Source organism: Macaca nemestrina, chromosome 1 (assembly GCF_043159975.1).
Source record: "Macaca nemestrina isolate mMacNem1 chromosome 1, mMacNem.hap1, whole genome shotgun sequence".
NCBI classification, from domain to species: Eukaryota; Metazoa; Chordata; class Mammalia; order Primates; family Cercopithecidae; genus Macaca; species Macaca nemestrina.
The window spans coordinates 12,213,006-12,231,232 of record NC_092125.1 but is presented as its reverse complement, the minus strand read 5'-3'; the positions used below and the strand labels follow the sequence as shown (position 1 = coordinate 12,231,232).

At 44.9% G+C, this 18,227-nt stretch overlaps 1 long non-coding RNA gene across 1 annotated transcript; it reads right to left on the bottom strand.

The window, feature by feature from the left end:
- Positions 1–1,076: 1,076 nt before the first annotated feature.
- LOC139357306 (uncharacterized) lies at positions 1,077–17,798 on the bottom strand. The gene is made up of 3 exons (XR_011610271.1): positions 17,327–17,798; positions 5,142–5,250; positions 1,077–1,171 (listed from the first exon to the last, which is right to left on the bottom strand). It is a non-coding gene; the product is annotated as an uncharacterized lncRNA (long non-coding RNA).
- Positions 17,799–18,227: the final 429 nt, after the last annotated feature.

Here is an 18,227-nt window from a genome sequence, read left to right as displayed (position 1 = left end):
TATTGTTGAATGGATGAATCACATAGATTTAAGAAAATAATAATGAAGAACTCCTGCCCTAACTCCCGAATCCCAAATCCCAAATCCCAGATCCCAAATCCCGAATCCTGAATCCCGAATCCCGGATCCCGGATCCCAGATCCCAGATCCCGAATCCCGAATCCTGAATCCCAAATCCCAAATCCTGGATCCCAAATCCCAAATCCCAATGATAAACTACAGACAGAACAAACAGGGTTATTGAAATAATAAAAGCATAGATTGGGTAAATCTATGGTGAAACTGCCTACAATGGAAGACAGAATTTATGAATTAGATTATACTACCAAGAAAATGACCCAGAACACAGCTCATAGACAACAACTTTGAGAAGACAGATTGATAAGGCTCTGCTATGTGCTTAATAGGGGTTACAGAAGTAGAGAACAGCAGAGAATCAATATTTAGAAGAATTTCGCTGAACTGTGAAAGATGTGAATCTTTAAACCCTCAAGTGGAAAATGCACACCAGGCGTCTAGCAAGATAAGTACAAATGAACCCCATCTCTATACACGGAGAAACATTATAGTAGAACTGCAGAGTGTCAGGATAGAGAGAAAATCTAAGAAGCTACAAGGGAGAAAAGACAGGTTATTGTAAAAATAATGTCAGGCTGACCGTCGACTTCCATGAGCAGCAAAGGGTACCAGAAATCAGCGCTGGGATAAAATAATTCACCAAAGTGTTAGTTCAACTAACTGTGATTGGGAAATCTATACACAATTAAACCCTCTTTCAAGAATGGGGAATGTAATGAAGACATTTTCAGACATACACAGGCTAAGAGTTTATCACTCATAGCACTTTTCTGGAAGAATTGCTAATGAATCTATTTTCACAAGAAGAAAAGTAAGCCTGGAGTCAGGAGTGGAGCATAACAACGACTGGTAAACAACCATATCAGTGAAATGCATTGGTAAAACTAATGAACTACTGATCATTCCTATTAAGAATAATTATTATTTTGTCTTAAGAGTGGAGTGAGGAAGTGGTGATCACTTGCCAACATAACTTTTTGAACAATCATCATGGCTGTTCCTGATGCTTCAGTGTTTCATAATCTTCCGTCCTTTCATTCACCAGTCAGCAGGTATTCAGGGAGCATTAGTTCTGCAGGTTCCATCCTAGACTCTGGGTACAGCACAGAAGACAACGGACACATCCTCCCTCCCTCCCTGTCTCTCTTCCTCCTTCTTTTCCTCCTTTCCTCCCTCCCTGCTTTCTTTCCCTCCCTGCCTCCCTCCCTCCCTGCCTCCCTCCCTCCCTCCCTCCCTCCCTCCCTCCCTCCCTCCCTTCCTTCCTTCCTTCCTTCCTTCCTTCCTTCCTTCCTTCCTTCCTTCCTTCCTTCCTTCCTTCCTTCCTTCCTTCCTTCCTTCCTTCCTTCCTTCCTGATATGGTTTGCCTGTGTCCCCACCCAAATCTCATCTTGAAATGCAGCTCCCATAATTCCCACGTATTGTGGGAAGGACCCAGTGGGAGATAATTGAATCATGGGGGTGGTTTCTCCCATACTGTTCTCATGGTAGTGAATAAATGTCATGAGATCTGATGGTTCTATAAGGAGAAAGCCCTTTCATTTGATTCTCATTCTCTCTCTTGTCTGCCACCATGAAAGATGTGTCTTTTGCCTTCTGCCATGATTGTGAGGCCTCCCCAGCCACATGGACCTGTGAGTCCATCAAATCTCTCTTTCTGGCAGGGCACGGTGGCTCGTGCCTGTAATCCCAGCACTTTGGGAGGCTGAGGTGGGTGGATCACCTGAGGTCAGGAGTTCAAGACCAGCCTGGCCAACATGGTGAAACCCCATCTCTACTAAAAATACTAAAAATTAGCAAGGTGTGGTGGCGAGTGCCTGTAATCCCAGCTACTTGGGAGACTGAGGCAGGAGAATAGCTTGAACCTGGGAGATGGAGGTTGCAGTGAGCCAAGATCACACCACTGCACTCCAGACTGGGTGATGGAGCAAAACTCCATCTCAAAACAAACAAACAAACCCTCTCTTGCTTTATAAATTACCCAGTCTAGGTATGTCTTTATCAGCAGTGTGAAAATGGACTAATATCCTTCCTTCCTTCCTTCCTTCCTTCCTTCCTTCCTTCCTTCCCTTCCCTCCCTCCCTCCCTCCCTCCCTCCCTCCCTCCCTCCCTCCCTCCCTCCCTCCCTCCCTCCCTTCCTTCCTTCCTTCCTTCCTTCCTTCCTTCCTTCCTTCCTTCCTTCCTTCCTCCCACTCCCCCTTCCTTTCTTCCTTCCCAGGATTCTCATGCTCAGTGGGATTCTCTCTGCCCTCCGCCCCTTTGCCAGGTGGGTGAGAGGGTGGGAGGGCCCCGCAGGTCAGGTGTCAGTCTAGCTGGCTCCCCTCCCTTACAAAACAGGGCTCATCTGGGAAATCTCAGTGAGGAGAGTTCACAGTGAAAACACAAGAAATTCCATTTTCTACTATCATTCTTGCATCTCACAGCTTAGATCAACTGAGTTCTTTGGTTCCTGGCTTTTTTCTATCACAAACATTTAGGGTTCTCATCTCCCTCATTCTAGTAGAAAAAGAGGAGGCAATAAAATCTGGGAGAAGGAAATTCTGTATTCTACAAATACAAAAACATGAGAAAGGATGGGGCTGGGCGTGGTGGCCCCACACCTCTAATCCCAGCACTTTGGGAGGCCAAAGTGGGCAAATCACTTGAGCCCAGGAGTTCAAGACCAGCCCTGACATCATAGTGAGTCCCCGTCTCTACAGAAAATTTAAAAATTAGCTAGGCATGGTGGCACACCTTGTAGTCCCAGCTACGTGGGAGGGTGAGATGGGAGAAGAGCTTGAGCTTGGTAGGTCGAGGCTGCAGTGAGCCATGGTTGTACCATTCAAGATCTGGGGGCAGAATTCTTTTTTTTTTTCAGTCAGAGTCTCGCTCTGTCGCCCAGGCTGGAGTGCGGTGGCGCCATCTCCGCTCACTGCAAGCTCCGCCTCCCGGGTTCCCGCCATTCTCCTGCCTCAGCCTCCCGAGTAGCTGGGACTACAGGCGCCGCCACCTCGCCCGGCTAATTTTTTTGTATTTTTAGTAGAGACGGGGTTTCACCGTGTTAGCCAGGATGGTCTCGATCTCCTGACCTCGTGATCCACCCGTCTCGGCCTCCCAAAGTGCCGGGATTACAGGCCTGAGCCACCGCGCCCGGCCGGCAGAATTCTTTTTAGGGGAGGAAATATGATTCAGCAAAGCATGTAAGAAACCATTGGGCCTTTCGGAATGTTCGCCCTCAGAATACGGCTTGATAAGCCAGAAGGGAGATGCAGAGACACGTCTCTGAGAGCTCATGGGGGTGTTTAGGAAGGAGAGAGAAGGACGTCTGGAGAGAAAGAAGGGGCTCAAGAAAACGGCGGAATGCTGGAGGCCACATCAGAAAGCTCATCAATGCGGGGAGGAGCCGAGAGCAGGTGAGTCTCATATTCTCCCGCAGGTGATCTGCCAAACTGCGGTACAGGGTGAAGGTCTGTCCTGACTCTTGAATTCCTAACAACCTGTACTGTGCACAGTTATCTTATGTAAATGTGTTTGTTACACATCAAGAAAAAGGACTGTCTTTGTTCTCTGCCTTCTTTACAGAGCCCTCCGTATGTGACCTTCCTGGTTAGGAAAGAGGGAAGTGGAGGTACTTTGATCTGGATCAGGCACCCCCTCCTCTCACCCTATACTAATTTTTCCCACATCAGTTTTAAGAGCTTTGCACTTATAGGAGGAAAAGCGTTGTCTGTTCAAATTGTCATTTTTTCAATATCACTTGCTCAGGAGGAGTTAACGCTCTGTCAGTGGGTAGATAATTACTAAGTTTTCCGATCTCCTAGTAGAATTGGCTAAAGAACTCCAGAGAGTGAGAAGGGCTTGGACTTTAGTCATGATTTTTTTTTCCATCAGGAAAAAGCCAGTTAGATACGAGGAGGGAAAGGGCAGCCGCTTGGTTCAAAGGAATTAAAACGAGAAATGGAGTTTCAGCTGAGTGGAATGAGGCTGCTGCAGAGGCTGGCCTCAGGGCGAGGCTGACTTGCGTTACATGGAGAATACCCGCGCAAGAGGGTCCGCAGCAGACTAGGGATGGGGGATGCTGAACTTAGTGGGGTCCCCAACACAAGGGACATCAAAGACAGACTACAAAAGATGAGGGGGCTTGGTGTTCATGGGACAATAAATAACAAGACAGGAGGAAACTACAAAGACGAATCTAATTCTGTGTGGAATGCATCGATGCTGAAAAGATCCCTGCGGAGGGATCTTAGGAGGAAAGAGGCTGCGTGAAGACGTCCTCTTTCTCTTATGAGGACGTTTGCAATGGAATTTAGGACTCACCAAGAGAATCTGCATTTATCCCTCATCTCAAGGTCCTCAGCCACATCTGCAAAGACCTTTTTTTCCAATAAGGTAACATGCACAAGTTCCAGGGGGCTGGCGTGGTTGTCTCTCGGGAAACCATATTTTGGCCTCCCACAAGGACCTTCTGGTTTTAGTCTGCTTGTGCACTGCTGAGGTGCAGCCTTTTCCCATGCAGGCGGGATGGTGATCAATGAGTACATTAGGAAGGTTTTACTCAAGGGTTGCATCATGGTTCAAGCGCTGAAACTCCTAGTGCTCTCTCTAGACCGTATTGGATTAGAGGGGGAAGTGCTAGTGAGATTACATGCTTTGAGAATGTGAGAAAGTGGAACCAAGGTGGGATAGAGCTGCCTTTTTTTTTTTTTTTTGAGATGGAGTCTCCCTCTTGCCTAGGCTGGAGTGCAAATCTCAGCTCACTGCAACCTCCACCTCCCAGGTTCAAGCGATTCTCCTGCCTCAGCCTCCCAAGTAGCTGGGATTACAGGCATGCACCAAGACAATTGACTAATTTTTGTATTTTTAGTAGAGATGGGGTTTCACCAATGGGCCAGGCTGGTCTGGAACTCTTGACCTCAAATGATCCACCTGCTTCGGCCTCCCAAAGTGCTGGGATTACGGATGTGAGCCACTGTGCCTACGTTGAAAGCCTTACTGTGTGGGGGGTCCTCTGAGGATGGGCTACACTGCCTTAAGGTCCTGGGAAGGGCAAAGGAAGCATGCTGCAATGCTTCTAAAGTCCTTACCTCTGGGGTTGGTGACATCCATGGAGGCAGGGACAATGACAGGAGCGGAGGAGAAGCCTGGCCAGGACCACCGGTATGTAGTACAGGGCAGGATAGTTTCACAATCATCCTGTAAGAAATGTACTTAGCTTTAAGATGTAAGAAAATGTACTTAGCTTTATTATTAAAAATTAGATTTAGATTTAGCTCTAAATCTCACTTAGCATAATTTTGAGTAATTTAATCTCAATCATGTTCTGGGGGATGGGGGTGCTGGAGTCGAGATGAAGGGAGGAAGGGCTACCATCTCATAAAATCATTTAAGAGTTCATGGCGTTTAAGACATACACATCTCAGAAAATTTAAAGGCGTAATGTGTTAGTGCCCTGTGGCTGCTGTAACAAATTAATACCAGCTTGGTGGCTTAAGACAGCAAACTTGTATTCTCTTGCAGTTCTTGTGGCCAGAAGTCCTACACGAAGCTGTCAGCAGGACTGCACTCTCTCTGAAGCCTCTAGGGGAGAATCCTTCCTTGCATCTTCTAGCTTCCGATGGTTGTTGGCATTCCTTGACATTCCTTGGCTTGCAGTCTTCCAGTCTCTTTCTTCATATTCACCTTCTCTGTGTCTTCTTTTTTTCTGTCTGTCTTCTCTTCTTTTCTCTTATGAGGATACTTGCAGTGGAATTTAGGGCTCACCAAGAGAATCTGCATTTATCCCTCATCTCAAGGTCCTCAGCCACATCTGCAAAGACCTTTTTTTCCAATAAGGTAACATGCACAAGTTCCAGGGGGCTGACGTGCTTGTCTCTCGGGAAACCGTATTTTGACCTCCCTCAAGGACCTTCTGGTTTTAGTCTGCTTGTGCACTGCTGAGGTGCAGCCTTTTCCCAAAGCATATGGTCCTTTTCAAAGCTAGGCTACAGAGGTCTTTTAAGGAGGATTCCAATCTCGGCAGTTAGTTTCCTATTACCCTGGATCTCTGTTATTTAAGAAAACTCCATTCCCTCTCCCCTCTTCATTCCCAAAGAAGATCTTTCTGTGGGGCCTGGATGTTCATGCAAGCCGATGCTCCATTCTCCATCCACTTTAATCCTCCCAAAGGACTAGATTCCCAAACAGAGAGACTCTTGTCTGACTATGGAGGCACAACCTAGAGGGCTTGTGTGGGTTACTGGGGTCAGTCAAGAAGGACGTAAGCTAAAAGGATAATAGAAAAAGACTGGGCTGCAGAAAGACTAACAGATACCGCAATAACATGTTGACTTATTGATCCTTGAAGGTGCTGGAACACAAGCCAGCATTGCCAGTAATTACTCAGTGCTATGGTTTAAATGATTGTCACCTTCAAAACTCATGTTTGAAATTTAATCCCCAATGTGGCAAAATTGAGAGGTGGGGCCGTTAGCACGTGATTGGGTTCCGAGGAACCTGCCCTCATGAGTGGATTAATCCATTCATGGATTGATGGGTTAATGGATTAGTCGGTTATCATGGGAGGGGAACTGTGGTTTTATAAGAACAGGAAGAGAGGCCTGAGCTAGACCTGAGCTAGCACACTCAGCCCCCTAACTATATGACACCCTGCGCCACCTTGGGACCCTATGGAGAGTCCCCAACAGCAAGAAGGCCCTTACCATTTGTGACCCCATTGACCTTGGACTTCCCAGCCTCCAAGAAATTTATTCCTTACAGTTATGGAGGCTGAGAAGTCCAAAGTTGAGTGGCTACATCTGGTGAGAGCCTTCTTGCTGGTGGGGACTCTCTGCAGCATCCCCAGGTGGGGTAGGGTGTCACATGGTGGGGGGACTGAGTGTGCTAGCTCAGGTCTCTCTTCCTCTTCTTACTAAAGCCACTAGTCTCACTCCCATGATAACCATCAATCTATTAACCCATTAATTCATGCAGAGATCAATCCATCGAATGAGGGCAGAGCCCTCGTGACTCAATCACCTTTTAAAGACTTTCCCTCTCAATACTGCTGCACTGGGGAGGAAACCATAGCAATGTTATGTGAGTTTTACATTTTATTTTGTTTGGTTTTGGTTTTGGTCTTGCTCTGTTGCCCAGGCTGGAGTGCAGTAGTGTGATCATAGCCCACTGCAGCCTCAAACTCCTGGGCTCAGGTGATCTTCCTGCCTCTGTCACCATGCCTGGCTAATTTTTTTTTTTTTTTTTTTTTGAGACGGAGTCTCGCTCTGTCGCCTAGGCTGGAGTGCAGTGGCCGGATCTCAGCTCACTGCCAGCTTCACCTCCCGGGTTTACGCCATTCTCCTGCCTCAACCTCCCGAGTAGCTGGGACTACAGGTGCCCGCCACCTCACCTGGCTAGTTTTTTGTATTTTTTAGTAGAGACGGGGTTTCATCGTGTTAGCCAGAATGGTCTCGATCTCCTGACCTCGTGATCCACCCATCTCGGCCTCCCAAAGTGCTGGGATTACAGGCTTGAGCCACCGCACCCGGCCAAGCCTGGCTAATTTTTAAAAAAATATTTTATAGAGGCTAGGCGCAGTAGCTCACGCCTGTAATCCCAGCACTTTGGGAGACCGAGGTGAGTGGATCACCTGAGGTCAGGAGATCAAGAGCAGCCTGGCCAGCATGGTGAAACCCTGTCTCTACTAAAAATATAAAAATTAGCCAGGTGTGGTGGCACACACCTGTAATCCCAGCTACTTGGGAGGCTAAGGCAAGAGAATTGCTTGAACCCAGGAGGCAGGGTTGCAGCGAGCCAAGATTATGCCACTGCACTCCAACCTGGGCCACGGAGTGAGACTCTGTCTCAAAAAAAAAAAAAACAAGAAAAAGAAAGGAAAGAACTTGCATTGACTATCAGTAGTGGTTTACCCTTGCTTAGAGGGGGAAAGCGGGTTATTTTTATTTTTCTTCTTTCTCTATTTTCCACATTTTCTAAAATAGACATATATATTTCTAAACATTTCTAAAATAATTTTTTTTTTTTTTTTTTTTTTTTTTTTTTTTTTTTTGATACGGAGTCTCACTATTGCCCAGGCTGAAGTGCAGTGGCGTGATCTCGTCTCACTGCAACCTCCGCCTCCCGGGCTCAAGTGATTCTCCTGCCTTAGCCTCCTGAGTGGCTGGTAATACAGGCACCCATCAATATGCCTGGTTAATTTTTGTATTTTTAGTGGAGACAGGGTTTCACCATGTTGGCCAGGCTTGTCTCGAACTCATGACCTCAGGTGAATCACCTGCCTTGGCCTCCTAAAGTGCTGGGATTACAGGCATGAGCCACCATGCCCGGCCTAAAATAAATTTATAATATCAAAGAAGACAATTAAGCTGCTGTCTTCCCTGGGGTGATTCCCATTCCCTCTCAGGTGCTGTAAAGGTGGAGTGATCTGGGTAAACCCACTTCCTGGGTTTAGGTGTTGGCCACTCAAGTTGCACAGAATCAAGCGTGTCTCCATGAGTTCCGAATGAATCGTCTCTCACACCTCACTTCCAATCCATTTGCAAATCCTGTTGTCTCTACATTCAAAAATATTCTTAATCCAATCTCTTCTTACCTTTCTACTGCTAGTAATTTAGACATGACTTAAAATGTTTTCTTTTTACAGAGATAGGGCCTTGCTATGGTGCCCAGGCTGGTCTTGAACTCCTGGCCTCAAGCAATCTTCCTACCTCAGATATCTTTTTTTTTTTTTTTAAATGAGGCCCTACGTATGAATGTATGTTTGCCAAAGCCAGAAAGAACTTACCCTGCACTACAGTCTCCTAACTGGTCTGTCTGCTTCTCCCCTCGCCTTCTGATTTCATTACCCTTGGAAATCAGATTATTTCACTGTCACGCCCAAAGCTCTCCAATGGTCTTCACCCAGACCAGCCAGGCCCTGCATCCTCTGGCCAGCTCCGGTGTCCACTTGAACTTGATCTCCTCCTCATTCTCTCCTGCCCCCAGCACTCTGGCCTCCTTGTTCTTCCTCAGAAGCCCCAAGGACGCTCCTGTCTTTGCACTGCCTTTTTCTGCCTGGAAACATTTTCCTCCAGATACCCACGTGGCTCCGCCTCTTTTATCCTTTAGGGTTATATGTGCTCCTGTGTCACCTTATAGGGGAAGTTGTCCCTTACCGCCCCACACCAAACAGGACCTCCAGTCTCTGGCCTTTTACTTTGTTCTTATTTTCTTCAGAACGCTTCTGTCTTCTGTGCCTAGAACAGTGCTTGGCACATAGCACCAATACAATCTCGCTGACTGACTGAATGAATAGTGTAAGTAACATATATCCGTTACTAACGCGGAAATTGATCTAGGTTATGTTTTGGTTTTCTTCAGAGAAACACCAGGATGTAACTGTCTCCTACCAGAGAAAACAGGAAAATGAGGTAGCTACTGAGTCATTCCGTCCCAGGCACAATTCTTACCTGAACGACCTAGAAAATCCAGATCAAACTATATTTGACCCAAATATAACAAGAACCACTTCCATTTCCTCATTTTGTCAGTGGCAGCCACGCCCTAGTTTGCTGAGATAAATTAGATTTTAGCTGAATGCAGTCATGGATCGCTAGCCTACCTAATGATAAGTAAATGAAATTTCTATTTTATCTCTTTTTAAAATGAGACCTTAGATTTACACTCATAGTTCTTTATGCACTTCACACACCTCTATGTGCACTGCATTTTTAAACTCTGTGTGCACTTTTATTTTAAGGCTTAAGTAATGTTGTTTATAGAGAATAAATGTTTTGTCTAAATATCAGAAGAGCTACTAGTTCTTTGTTTATTTCTTGAGTTTGTGCCCTGAGGTCTGCCTCTTTCCAATTTTGAGCACATTTTCCTCAATTGGATTTGAAAAGGAGGATTTTCCTTTCCTCCTGTCACTTTCTCAGTGAGTCACCTCCTGAGAAGCGGCTACTTCTTTCCACCTCATTCTTTGTTCCCTTAGTCCAAGACAAAAATACAAAATAACACATAAAAAACTAACTGGGCTGGGTGTGGTGGCTCATGTCTTTAATCCTAGCACTTTGGGAGGCCGAGGTGGGCAGATCATGAGGTCAGGAGTTTGAGACCAGCCTGGCCAACATGGTGAAACCCCGTCTCTACTAAAAATATAAAAATTAGCTGGGCATGGTGGCGTGTGCCTGGAATCCCAGCTACTCAGGAGGCTGAGGCAGGAAAATCACTTGAACCCGGGAGGCAGAGGTTGTAGTGAGCCAAGATCATGCCGCTGTACCACTCCAGCCTGAGCCATAGAGCGAGACTCCATCTCAAAAAACAAAAAACAAAAAAACCTAACTGGAGAGATATTCTGTGTTCATAGATTGGAAGACTCATTATTGTGAAGACGTCAGTTCTTCCCAGCTTCATCTATAGATTCCTTGCAATCCTAATGAAACTTCCACAAGTTGTTTTGTGGATAACACCAAACTGATCATAAAATTTATATGGAAGGCAGAACACCAATAATAACAAATACAATCCTAAAAAAGAAGACAAAGGTAGACGGCTGATACTATCTGACTTCAAGGCTCATTACAAAACTACAGTAACTGGGGCAGTGTGCTATGGTGAAAGAATAGACAAGTAGATCAATGGAACAGAAAAGAGAACTCAGAAACAGACCCACACAAATAGTCTACTGATCTTTAACAAAGGAGCAGAAGGGACAGTCTTTTCAACAAATGGTGCTGGAACAACTGCACATCCATAGGCAAAACAAAAGCAAGAACAAAACTAAACGCAGACCTTAACAACTTTTGCACAAATCAACTCAGAATATCATATGTAGACCTATATGCAAAATGTAAAACAAAAAAGTTTGAGAAGAAGAAAACATAAGAGAAAATCTAGTGACTCTGGATTTGGCAGTGACTTTTGAGATACACCAAAAATGTGATCCGTGAAAGAAAAAGATTGGTAAGTTGGACCTAGTTAAAATTAAAAACTTCTTCTCTGAAAAAGATGCTATTAAGAGGATGGAAAGACAAGCTACAGACAGAGAGATTATATTTGCCAAACACATATCTGACAAATGATTGTTATCCAAAATGTACTAAATAACACTTAAAACTGAATTTTAAGAAAACAACTTAACTAAAAAAATCAGCAAAATATCTGAACAGACACCTCATAAAAGAAGAGATAAAGATGGGTGGGTGCGGTGGCTCATGCCTGTAATCCCAGCACTTTGGGAGGCCAAGGTGGGGGAATCACGTGAGGTCAGGAGTTTGAGACCAGCCTGGCCAACATGGTGAAACCCTCTCTCTACTAAAACTACAAAAATTAGCCAGATGTGGTGGTATGTACCTGTAGTCCCAACTACTTGGGAGGCTGAGGCAGGAGAATCGCTTGAACCGAGGAGGCAAAGGTTGCAGTGAGCTGAGATCACACCACTGCACTCCAGCCTGGGCGACAGAACGAGACTCTGTCAAAAAAAAAAAAAAAAAAAAAAAAGATAGATGGCAAATAAGCGTGTGAAAAGATGCTCAACGTTATTTTTCATGAGAGAATTACAAATTCAAACAATAGGATATTACTACACACCTATTAAAACAGCCAAAATTTAAAAAAAACAAACCTGACAATACTAGATGCTGATCAGAATGTTGAAGCAACAGAAACTCATTAACTGTTGATGGGAATGCAAAATGATCCAGCCACTTTTGAAAGCAGTTGGGCAGTTTCTTTTTCTTTTTTTTTCTTTTTCAGATGTGGTCTTGCTCTGTTGCCCAGGCTGGAGTGCAGTGGTGTAATCATGGCTCCCTGCAGCCTTGGTCTCCTGGGCTCAAGCAATCCTTCCACTTGAGCCTCCTGAATAATGAAGACCACAGGTGCATGCCACCATGCCCGGCTAATTTTTTTTTTTTTTTTTTTTTTAGAGAAGGGGGTCTTGCTATGTTGCCCAAGTTGGTCTCAAACTCCTGGGCTCAAGTGATCCTCCTGCCTCAGCCTTCCAAACTGTTGGGTTTACAGGTGTGAGCCACCACATCCAGCCTATTTATTTTTTACTTTAAAAACCCAACATCCCATGTTAGATGTGGGTCTGTCAGAGGGACATGGGAGTCAATAAGGAAAACTCCCAATAATCAAAGTGGAAACAATTTGAATAACAACATAAGTAAAGTAGTATTGGAGTAGAGAGTAAGTTACAAAATAGATATGTTAAAGTCCACACTGACACAAAGAGATGATTGAATACATTAGCAAATGGAGGAGAAAAAAAAAGAGACAAATCTCCCATGCAGAAGAATTCCAAATAATTGAATAGACAGCCTTAGGGAAGGGGAACATAACTCCCCACTCTTTAAGTATGGGCGGCACTAGGAACTTCCTTCCAAAGAGGACAGAATAGAAAAGAGTGAGTAACTTTACAGTGGAGAAGACAAAAAAACACAGCCACAGTCAGGTGATCAAGTTTAAGACCAACAGTAATCAATCACATTGATAGACTATATCCTGTGTCATGGGGTGAATTGTATCCCCCCAAAAGATGTGTTCTGAGGGATTAGGGATCAAGACAAATCCTAATCCCTAATCCCTCAGAATATGACCTTTTTTAGAAATAGGGTCTTTGCAGATGTAATGAGTTAAATTGAGATGCGGTTGTACTGCAGTAAGGCAGGCACTTAATCCAATATGCTTGGTGCCATTATAAGAAGAGGAAAGAGTCGGCCTGGCACGGTGGCTCACACCTGTAATCCCAGCACTTTGGGAGGCCAAGGCAGGCAGATCACTTGAAGTCAGCAGTTTGAGACCAGCCTCACCAACATGAAGTGAAACCCCATTTCTACTGAAAATACAAATATTAGCCAGGCGTGATGGCATACACCAGTAATCCCAGCTACTCAAGAGGCTGGGGCAGGAGAATTGCTTGAACCTGGGAGATGGAGGTTGCAGTGAGTTGAGATTGTGCCCCTGCACTCCAGCCTGGGCAACAGAGCAAGACTCTCAGAAAAAAAAAAAAAAGAGGAAAGTCATGCGCAGAGAGGGAAGAAGGCCACGTGAGGGGTGGTTGCAGAGTGTGGAGTTACGGGATTAGAAGCCAAGGAACGCCCGGGGCTACCAGAAGCTGTAAAGGGCAAGGAAGGATCCTCTGCTAGAGGGTTCAGAGAACATGGTCCTACTGACACCTTGATTTTGGACTTCTGGACTCCAGAACTGTGAGAGAATAAATTTCTTGTTTCAAGCCATTCCAGTTTGTGGTGCCTTGTTCCTGCAGGCCTAGGAAACAGATACACCTGGATACCATGTGATGACAATGGGGCTTTGTCTCTGTGCTCTTCCCTTCAAAAACCCATCACTCCAGTCTCATCATGATAAAAACAGCAGGTACATTACAATACAAGGCAACCTACAAAATACCTGACCAGTATTGCTCAAAACTGTCAAGGTTGGCCGGCCACAGTGACTCTCACCTGTAATCCCAGCACTTTGGGAGGCCAAGGTAGGAGGAACACTTGAGCCCAGGAGTTTAAGACCAGCTTGGGCAACATAGTGAGACACCCTCTCTACAAATAATTAGAAAATTAGTGGAGTGTGGTGGTGCACGCCTGTGGTCCCAGCTGCTTAGGAGGTGGAGGTGGGAGGTTCGATTGAGCCTGGGAGGTTGAGGCTGCAGTGAGCTATGATTGCACATTGCACTCCAGCCTGGGCGACAGAGCAGGACCCCATCTCAAAAACAAACAAACAAACAAACAAACAAACAAACAAAAGGCCGAACACGGTGGCTCATGCCTGTATTCCCAGCACTTTGGGAGGCTGAGGAGGGTGGATCACGAGGTCAGGAGTTCGAGACCGGCCTGGCCAATATGGTGAAACTTCATCTCTACTAAAAATATATAGAAATTAGCCAGGCATAGTGGTGCATGCCTGTAGTCCAGCTACTCAGAAAGCTGAGGCAGGAGAATCGTTTGAACCTGGGAGGCGGAGGTTGCAGCGAGTGAGATCACACCACTGCACTCCAATCTGGGTGACAGAATGAGACTCTGTTTCAAAAAAAGAAAAAATAATAAAAAATAAAACACACACAGACACAAAATAAAATCTTTCAAGGTCATCAAAAACAAGGAAAGTCTGAGAAAATGTCACAACTAAGATGAGCCTAAGGAGACATGACAGCTAAATGTAATGTGGACTCCTGGATGGGATATTGGAACAGAAAAAGGTATACAGTTAAGGAGATCTGACTAAACTGTGGACTTTAGCTAATACTAATGCATCAATATTGATTCATTAATTCTAACAAATGTACCATACTAGTGTAAGATGTTAATAATGGGGAAACTGGGGGTGGGGTATACAAGAATGCTCTGTACCATCTTCTCAGTTTTGCTGTAAACCCGAAAGTGTTCAGATTAAAATTAAAAGTGTTTAAAAAAATGAACAAAAAACTAAAAAGAAAATAAACGCACACAACGTAGCCTGCCGCTTTAACTCAGTCAGGCGTCTTCTTTGCTTTCATGAGAGCAGTCTGCTTTTTTACCCTCCCACTGTCGGCACCCTCTCCTGTCCCTGCTTCCATGAAGATTGGCTTCTCTTTAGTAGCCCCTACTTCTCTTCCCATCAGCAATCTCGGTACAAAACCACCTGCTGTGGTCCGTTTCCCAAAGTCCCAGGTTTTGTCAGGAATGTCAAGGGTGGGCTTTGGGGCTCTTCGTCCCCTCTCATCTTCGTCTGGAGTTTTCCTCAATGTGTATTTAGAATACATTGTTTCTGAGGATAATTGTGTGTCCTTGCGAGAGATGAGAGGATATTTGCAACACAAATAACCAACAAAGATCACTCAAGAATAATAAAGAGTTTCTACATATCACTAGAAAAAAAGACAACCCAATATAGAAAAATAAGCAAAAAGCAGAGAAATGCATTTCGCAGAAGAGGAGCCACATATGGCCAATAAATATACAGAAAGATGTTAAACCACATGAGACTGCACAGCATCTGCCCAATTTAAGACCATTTTATACCCATGTGATTATTAAATGAAGTCTGCCAATACCAAGTATTAGAGATCAAATGATCAGTGGGATCTCCTACATATTACCAATGAGAAACTAAAGTAGCATGATCACTTTGGAAAATAATTTGGTAGTATTCTGTTTAATTGAATATTTGCCTATTTGATATTCCACTTCTAGGTAAATATCCAAGAGAATCTTTAGCACATGCACCAAGATAATATACAAGAATGTTCACAGAATTCTTGTTCTACACAGGAAAGAATGAAAAAAAAAAGTCCTTTGACAAGAGAATAGACAAATAAATTATGATATATCTACACAATGGGATATCATACCACAGTGAACATAAAGTAACCCCAGCCACATTCAACAACTTGGATGAATTTTAGCCATGCAATGTTAAGTAACAAGCAAAATTAAGCAATATATTGGTTAGGCATACGTATGTACAGGATAAACCAAAACCAAAACCAAAAAAGGATCAGAATGATAAACACAAAATTCAAAGTATTAACTCCCTTTAAGAGGCAAGCAGGGATAGGCCAGGTGTGATGGCTCATACCTGTAATCCCAGCACTTTGGGAGACCGAGGTGGGCAGATCATGAGGTCAGGAGTTCAAGACCAGCCTGGCCAACATGGTGAAACCCTGTCTCTACTAAAAATACAAAAATTAGCTGGCATGGTGGCATGTGCCTGTAATCCCAGCTACTTGGGAGGCTGAGGCAGGAGAATAGATTGAACCCAGGAGGCGGAGGTTGTGGTAAGCTGAGATTGCACCATTGCACTCCAGCCTGGGCGACAGAATGAGACTCCATCTTAAAAAAAAAAAAAGAGGCAAGCAGGGACATGGGATAGTGGTAAGCACATAGGGAGATGTATATCCATGGTAAATTTTAAATTCTTGAGTGAGGTTGGCTTAACAGTGTTTGTCATGCAGTAAAAATAAATAATGCAAATAAAAGAGGGGCTATGTAAGGACTGATCATGATTATGTATCATGAACCAAAGACTATGCTTGGTACAATGCCTTGCATTTAAAGCCCAAAATTAGACAAAACAAAAAGCTCAGTTGATAACTGTCTTAGTCTATTCCTGCTGCTATGACAAAATACCACAGACTGGGTAATTTATACAAATTTCACAATAGAAATTTGTTTTTTCACAATTCTGGAGGCTGTGAAGTCCAAGATCAGGTGCCAGTGGGTTCAGTGTCTGGTGAGGGCTTCTTCTCCACTTCCAAGATGGTGCCTCTTGCTGCATCTTCAGATGGCAAAAGGGGTGACAGGGACTATGATGCTTCCTTCAACCTCTTTGACAAGGGCACTAATCGCACTAGTCACAAGGATGACTTAATCACCTCCTGAAGGCCCCACCTCTTAATACTACGATCACATTGGTGATTATGTTTCAACACAGGAATTTTGGGGGACACATTCAGGCCACAGCAATAACTTTTATGAGAAGAAAGACAAAACATTTGGCTGATCTCGGGAATAAGAGTTGCATTTGCCCAGAGAGCTGGGTGACACATTCCAGGTGGAGGCTTCTCCTTGGAGTTTTTCCCTTGGAAGTCCTGGACTCCCTTTTACCCACCTCCGCAGTCCTGCACCTGCTCCCTTCTCTGTCTCAGCTTCCTGATCCTGGTGAGGGTAGCTCTCCTGCCCATTGCGTGTCCTCAGTGCCCACTGTTCATGTAATCACACACTCCTCATATTTTAACTTTATTTCCTTGTAGTCACTTGCCTTTAAATTCATTTACCATTTTTGTTTTGCGTCAGAAGTTTACTAACTGCTGCACTTAATTAATTAATTAATTTTTGAGACAGAGTTGCCCAGGCTGGAGTGCAGTAACACAATCATGGCTCCCTGCAGCCTCAATCTCCTGGGATCAAGTGGTAATCCCACTTCAGCCTCCCAAGTAGCTGGGGCTACAGGTATGTGCCACCACACCCAGCTAATTTTTAAATTTCTTGTTGAGATACAGTCTCACTATGTGGCCGAGCTGGTCTCAAACTCCTGGGCTGAAGTGATCCTCCCGCCTCAGCTTCCCAAAGTGCTGGGATTATAGGCATGAGCCACCACACCCAGCCACTTGCTGCAATCTAAGAAGTGAACCACAATAAAGCAAAGTCAACGGAGACAAGAGGGCAAGGAATTGGGCTTGCTGGGAAAAACTTGTTCAGTTTCATCCATTGGTAAGACTTGATCGTTTCCATCACCCATTGTTTCTCCCCTTTGTGCCTTTAGGTAGGAGAATATCTGATGTAAGCCACAAAGTTTTACTCACAAATGGCACACCAGAAGTCTGGAGATCGGCAGTCCCAGAGGTGGTTCATGTACTGTTTCCACGGCGTCAGGGCCCAGGATCAGCTGCTCTTGGCTTTCCTTTTACTGGTGCCAGCTCTGTGCAGCTGCAGCACGTAGCACCAAGTCCTCACAAGGCAACATCCAAGCTAGGAGGTGGGGAGAGCTCTCTCCTTCTATCACAGAGGAGTATCTTTCCCCAAGCGTTCCGGATCTCAGTTGAATCACATGCCTGCCTCAAAGGAGCAAAGAAGGAATGAGATTTCCATGATTCATTTAGCTCAACCACGATTCGTTCCTGGGCACTGGACATCAAGCCAGATGCGCCCAGAACACAACTGGCTTTCAGCTAGCAAGAGAGGTGTGGAATGGAATGGCTGTGAGGAAAGCAAACCATGGCCTCTGTCACCCAAATGCTCTCTGGACACTTCAGAATGGGCATTCAAATGATAATACCAGCGCTCTGTATCTCACAGCACTTCACAGTTTGCAAAGCGCTCATGCACAGTGTTTCATTCGATTCTCGCCACCACCATGTGAGATGCAAGAACAGCTGTTCTTCTCCTTCTTTGGTAGAGAGGGAGACTGAGGACTGCAGGCAGTGAGTGATTCACCCATAATTTTGCAGCTTCTCAGAGCTAGAAATAGAACAAGGGCTTCCGACACGGACGTCCAATATCTTTTCTACAATTCCTTCCAACGAGCACGTGTGGGATAACACTGGCAGCTCATAGATGTAGTTGCCCTGTAAGTTCTGTGTGAATTTCCTCCATGGGATGATGCCCTGCATGCTCCCAATAGATGTAGAGTGATAGGTGCTGTGTGGCTTAGCAGAGGCAGCTGCGGAGGAGTGAGTGGTGAAGCATTTTTACACAGACACGTCT